The sequence below is a fragment of the Lagopus leucura genome, unplaced genomic scaffold, assembly GCF_019238085.1.
Source record: "Lagopus leucura isolate 7727_CA_CO unplaced genomic scaffold, USGS_WTPT01 Super-Scaffold_100008, whole genome shotgun sequence".
Lineage (NCBI taxonomy): Eukaryota > Metazoa > Chordata > Aves > Galliformes > Phasianidae > Lagopus > Lagopus leucura.
Window position 1 is genome coordinate 28,195,327 of NW_024962265.1, and position 5,643 is coordinate 28,200,969.

Here is a 5,643-nt window from a genome sequence, read left to right on the forward strand (position 1 = left end):
TGTAGGGAACCTGCTTTGGCAGGGGGGTTGGACTCGATGATCTCTGGAGGTCCATTCCAACCCCTACAGTTCTGTGATTCTATCTTGTAACTACATACAGGTTACCTTACACAAAGCAATAAATGACTGAATTAACTTTAAAAAAAGGCAGACTGGGGTTTTCCTCATGTTAGGACTTTCCCCAAAATTTTAAGTGGCACCAAAGTCTGTGGAAAGCTCTTCTTGCTTCAGATCCAATCAGTAGATAGGATTTGGTCCAAATGAGTAAAATGCAAGGTCAGAATAAAAGACACCAAAGAACATAGCAAAAAAAATTCCCTACACAGCCCTATTAATACCACTTATCCTGTTTCCTGCAGCCTTACTCCCTTTTCTTGGTAGCTCTGATTCCTAGCTGCCTGCCATACTGAGATCAAGCCATTTCTGTAAGACCAATTCATTTTAAAATGCAGATGAAAGCTGATGAAAGAATGAAAGAAAATGAATAAATCAATATCCATCACGGAACACATACAGCATGTTAAAGGACTTTCTGCATAGGGAGTTTGATTAAATGAAAGTGTCAGTTGCCAACAAAGTAACTAATGTCAGACTCTAATCCATCTTTGGTTATTTTCTAGCATTTCAACCTTCAGCAATCCAAGATACAACACTCCTAGCAGAAACCTGTTATCTAACTGTTTTGTTTCTCTTTTCTGACAAGCTCCATGTATCACAACTCATTTAAGCACGGGTTTCTAAGTGATTGAATTTTGAGTTTTTCCACATTCAGAGACTGTTTTTTTTTGGCACCAGTGGAAATGGCAACATAAAGGTTAAGCAAACAACAACAGAATAAATTTGCAAGAAAGGCCACGCATTGCATCTGGTGTTATGCAGCCTTGATTTATTATCCCAAATTCCTTGCTGCTTGGCATTAGTATCCTTGACAAGCCTAACCAGACTGCCACCACACCATGCAAATAGATGGCCTGAGTGCAGTTATCCAGACTGGCAGCTCAATGCAAAGGACACAGTAAGCACTCCCTCAGTGCTGCATTAGGGTGGTATCACCAGTGCAATATTTTGTAACAGCAAACGTGAACCTCATGTGGCTGTAGATAGCAATGTACCCTGCCTAAAATGACAGAAGCTGGAGCACCTTCTAGCTGGAGATCAAGCAGGATGTGTATTAATGAAGAGGTACCAGTAAGACTAGTGCGACTGGGCACCAGTCAGCTTGCATATCTCACAGCACTGCTGTGCAAGCCTCCAAAAAGAAAGCAATATGTCGTATGAAGATTACCACAAGCCTAGTTGCTCAGCCAGTACAAAATTACTATCAACACAAGCTTGAAAATTGCAGTTTTTAGCTGTACAGTACTTATTCCAGATGCAAACTGAAAAAGTTGCAGCCTGCTAGCCAGCTAAGGCTTAGCTTTATTTCCAGTTTCCCAGAAAAATTTCAGTGAATCAATGTTGTAGTTCTGACTGCCTACATAACAGTACTGTTCAGGGCTATGGTGCTGGTATTTCAGTCGTTTTACCTTCAACACACAAGAAGCAACTGTAAGGCTACAGTGCCATTCCCATTTTCCAATTGGCAAAGTTTCAAATCTACAACTTCAGGATCTGCAGGACAGCATCCTGTTCTAAATACTAAGGACCACGGGATGGTTTATAATAATGAGTTTACAAAAATCAATCGTTCCAAAAACTTAAGTATATTAAAAATGCAGATTTCTTGTTATCTATTGTGAATACAATGGTATAAATGCAATTTTAGATCCAACTACTACCACAGTTCTTCCCACCCCTATAAACCTTAACAAAAAGATCTACCTTTTTTAAAACAATCAAACAAAAATTACCTCAAAGCCACTGTTGGGACATGAAGAATAGATTTTTGTTTTGTTTTTCTACTAACAATCAATCATGTTATAGCAGCTTCAAATTTACATACATGATGTTTTCCAGTACGAGGAAAAGGTAAGTGTAAAACTAGCCATTTTTTGTTTGAAGCTAAATTCCCCGGCTTATAAACTCTTCCATTACAAGGCTCAGAGTCCTTTTACTTCAGGAACTCTCTAACACCACACACAGTCCAATATGAGTTCAATGTATTTTCTTTCTCCTTCATCATCAGTCTGTCTACTCTACAGGATTTCACTTCACAGGCTAACATAAAAAAACAAAAACAAGCATCTGAGCTTTCTAGTTGCCATAGGACTCACCTGGGAGTCACACATAATCTGGCTTCTATACCCTGCTGCAGAAATGGAAACATTTCTGTTTTCATAATGAATGCTTTTATGTGACTTCCCCAGTCTGCAAGGTGCTACTCGGATATGTAACTTTAAAGCATCTGCTGGAAGCCAGTACATTATCTCCATGGGGTTGAGTAGAACTCCCATTAACGTAACAGCCTCCCTGCAATATTAATGCTTTCTTCATTTATTATTTTCACACACTAACTTTTGGGATGGAGATATCTGTCACTAGCATGACTTCCTGAATTCAACCTTTCCGGTCTTTTCCAACAACACAAAGCCATTCTTTGATGAGAACCATCTGTCAGTAGCGATGCAGTCTCCTGCAAAATACACTGATTTCAGAAGCATGCTTCGCTTGAATCCAAGATACTCAACGCCACATCTGTCACTCACATTGAGAACGTCAGAAGAAAAGATAATGATTCATTTCAGTAACTGGTTTTCCTACACTGTCCCAGGACAGAGTAGAAGGACATCACCAAAACAGTTCAGATGGCTCTGAAGCATCGAGATCTGAAATTACCAACATTTTCATACTTTACCAACAAAACTGCAACTTATGCATAAATTTTTTACTTGTTTTAAATACACAGCAGTAAGGTCAGAACTATGACTTAATGAACTAAAGATATATAAATATTTGAGGATAAACCACTCAGTCCAGACATGCTCACTCAGGCCAAACTTCTATCTCAACACTTAAAATGCCACGTTTTATTTCTAGTCCAATTGCATTAACAGAGCTTAGTGCCAAATCAACCAGCCATCAGTTATGGCAGTAAATTCCTCCAATTTATACCCAAATCCCAGAACTCTGGAATGGCTTGGGTTGGAAGGGACCATCAAGACTGCCTCATTCCTGTGCCATGGGCAGTTACCACCCACCAGAGCTCCAGAGCGGGGATACCCACAGCCTATCTGGGCAGCACATACCAGTGCCTCACCACTTTTCAGGGACAAATTTCCCCTGACACCTAATCTAAATCTTCTCTCGTTTAGTTTAAAACTCTTCCCCTAGTCCTATCAATGTCTGCCCATGTAAAAAGCCAATTTCCCTCCTGCTTACATGCTATCTTTAAGTACTGGAGGGCTGCAATTAGGTCTCCCCGGAGCCTTCTATCCTTCTCCAGGCTGAACAAGCCCAGCTCCCTCAACCTTCCCTTCACAGGAGAGCTGCTCCAGCCCCCTGACTGCCTTCCTCTGGACACACATCTTTCTTGTGCTGGAGGTGCAGGCCTGGATGTAGTACTACAGCTGGGGCTTCATGTGGGCAGAGCACAAAATCACACAGAATGGCCAGGGTTGGAAGGGACCTCAAGGATCATGAATCTCCACCCCCCCTTCCACACGCAGGGCCACCAACCTCCACATTTAATACTAGACCAGGCATTAGAGCAAAGGGAAACAAACAGCTCCCTCGCCCTGCTGGCCACCCACTTTGGTGCCGCCCTGGATACGATGGCCAAACCGACACCGAGGTCGAGAGCAGCAGCCCGTCAAGAAAATTCCACAGCGCACAGCGCAGCCTTCACCCTCACGCCCCGGCCGCCCACCGAACCCTGCTCAGCGCGCTGCCATCGCCGCCCCACACGCCGCACTCAGTGTGCCCAGCACGGTGCCCAGCGCGGTGCCCAGCCGCCTCCCCCCGGCCCCACTGCGGCCCTACCCGGCACAGCGGCGCTCAACGCGCGCTGACGCCCATGCTGCGACACAGCGGCCCGCACCACCCGGCCCGACCCGGCCCGGCTCGGCCCGCTCTTCCGCTGACGCGCAACGACTCGCGCCGAGCGTTGCGAGCGAGCCGGGCGCTTCCGTTAACGCCCGAGCGGCGCCGGAAGCAGCGGGAGCGGGGCTGCGGAGTGGGACGCGGCGGAGGTGAGCGCGGTTCCGAGCGCGGGGTTCCGAGGGTGGAGGTGGAGCTGGGCCCTACGCGCGGCGTTCCCCTGGTCGGTGGGGCTGTGGCGCAACGCGGGCGGGCGGCACCTCCCGCACGCCGCGTTGGGGGGCGGAGGCTGCGCGGAGCGGCGCCGGGGTCCCGGGTATGTCCGGCCCTGGGCGTGGGGAGCGCGGGGATGGAGAAACGGGGAGGGGAAGGGGAGAACGGCTGCTGCTGATGCTTGACACGGGCGGTGTCGGCAGCCTGCGTGAGTCTGGGAAGCTGGAGGTACGAACCTCACTTCTTAAACTTTATTTTCATTCTTTAAGCCTGCGGGTGACAAGATATTTTCGTTCTCAGTTTTGTTCTGACAGGAAGAGTCTTAGTTCTGTGTAGTTACACGAGTTAGCTCTTGGAGGCGTGCGAAGCCATTGAGGTGCCTTCGGCGCGGCTCCTCGTGGTGCTGGGGCAGTACCTGGCTGCTTCTGCGGGGCAGCCTGAGAACTACGTCACCTGTCCGATTTTCTTGGATGTCCTAAAATAAATCTTGATGCTCGGCTTAACAGAGGTGTCCTGTAACTCAGAGTCTTTGCACGAGGGCTGCTCCAAAAGTAGTGCCTCCGTTTTTATTATGTTGGTCCACAACATCAGAGGCAGATGTTGGTGGTACAGCAGTAGAGGCTGAGCCTTCCCACCAATATTCTGTTACTTTTTGTTGCTGTGCAAATGATGGCAGCAAAGGGGCAGTCTGACACAATGGCATCGGACATGGAATATCATACAAAGCAAAGGTGTGTCGTTGAATTCTTCCATGTAGAAAAGAATTGTGCCCATTGCCACTCATCAGTGCTTGCTGAATATTTCTGAAGACCAGCCAGTGCACATTAGCACAATGAGGTGCTGCATTTCAGCAGTCATGACAGCAGCAGTGGGTCACTTCCACTGGTACCTGTTTTTATGAATGCAGCATGCAGGCTCTTGTTCATTGCTGGCAAAAATGAACAGCTAATTGTGGTGACTGCATTCAAAAATAGTGTTTTGTAGCTGCGAATTTCCTCTAACAAATAGTGTTATTGTGCTGGTCGTATCTGTTGTAGTTTCCATGGAAATAAATAGGGGGCGTTACTTTAGTAGCAACCTACATGTTTCAGCACTTGAAGTCTGCTCTCTGATAGCATCTGGGTAGGCTCTTTGCCCTAGGTGGAGTTGTGATGTAAAGTGTCGTGATTAGTTCTTCAATCTAGGTATTTGGAACTTCAAGGGAGCAAAGAATCTGTGGGAGGGATACAAAGAGATCTGAAAGTGCTGAGTAGAGCCGGAGGTATTAATTCCTCTTGCAGAAATACTCAGCATTTCTTGATACTTTCAAGCATAAATGCTGAAAGCATTACAATTTTGACCTGTTATGACAATGACACGGTGAGCTGACATATTTTGTTGTCCATCTGTTCATGCTGCAAGGTGGAAAGGCATTGCAGAGGTGGTGTTCTGTGCAGATGTTGTATTAGCAGCAAT

At 46.3% G+C, this 5,643-nt stretch overlaps 2 protein-coding genes across 5 annotated transcripts in view; one reads left to right on the forward strand and one right to left on the reverse strand.

Annotated features, from left to right (window-relative positions):
* ZCRB1 (zinc finger CCHC-type and RNA binding motif containing 1) overlaps positions 1-3,997 on the reverse strand; it is a 12,340-nt gene extending 8,343 nt beyond the window's left edge. The window contains exon 1 of the mRNA XM_042872903.1: positions 3,919-3,997. The gene's annotated coding sequence lies outside the window, so the exon portion shown is untranslated. The remainder of the gene's footprint in view (positions 1-3,918) is intronic.
* A 63-nt stretch (positions 3,998-4,060) lies between these two features.
* PPHLN1 (periphilin 1) overlaps positions 4,061-5,643 on the forward strand; it is a 68,847-nt gene continuing 67,264 nt past the window's right edge. For 3 of the 4 annotated variants that reach the window (XM_042872459.1, XM_042872460.1, XM_042872461.1), the window contains exon 1: positions 4,061-4,127. The gene's annotated coding sequence lies outside the window, so the exon portion shown is untranslated. The remainder of the gene's footprint in view (positions 4,128-5,643) is intronic. The other variant, XM_042872463.1, reaches the window with a different exon arrangement.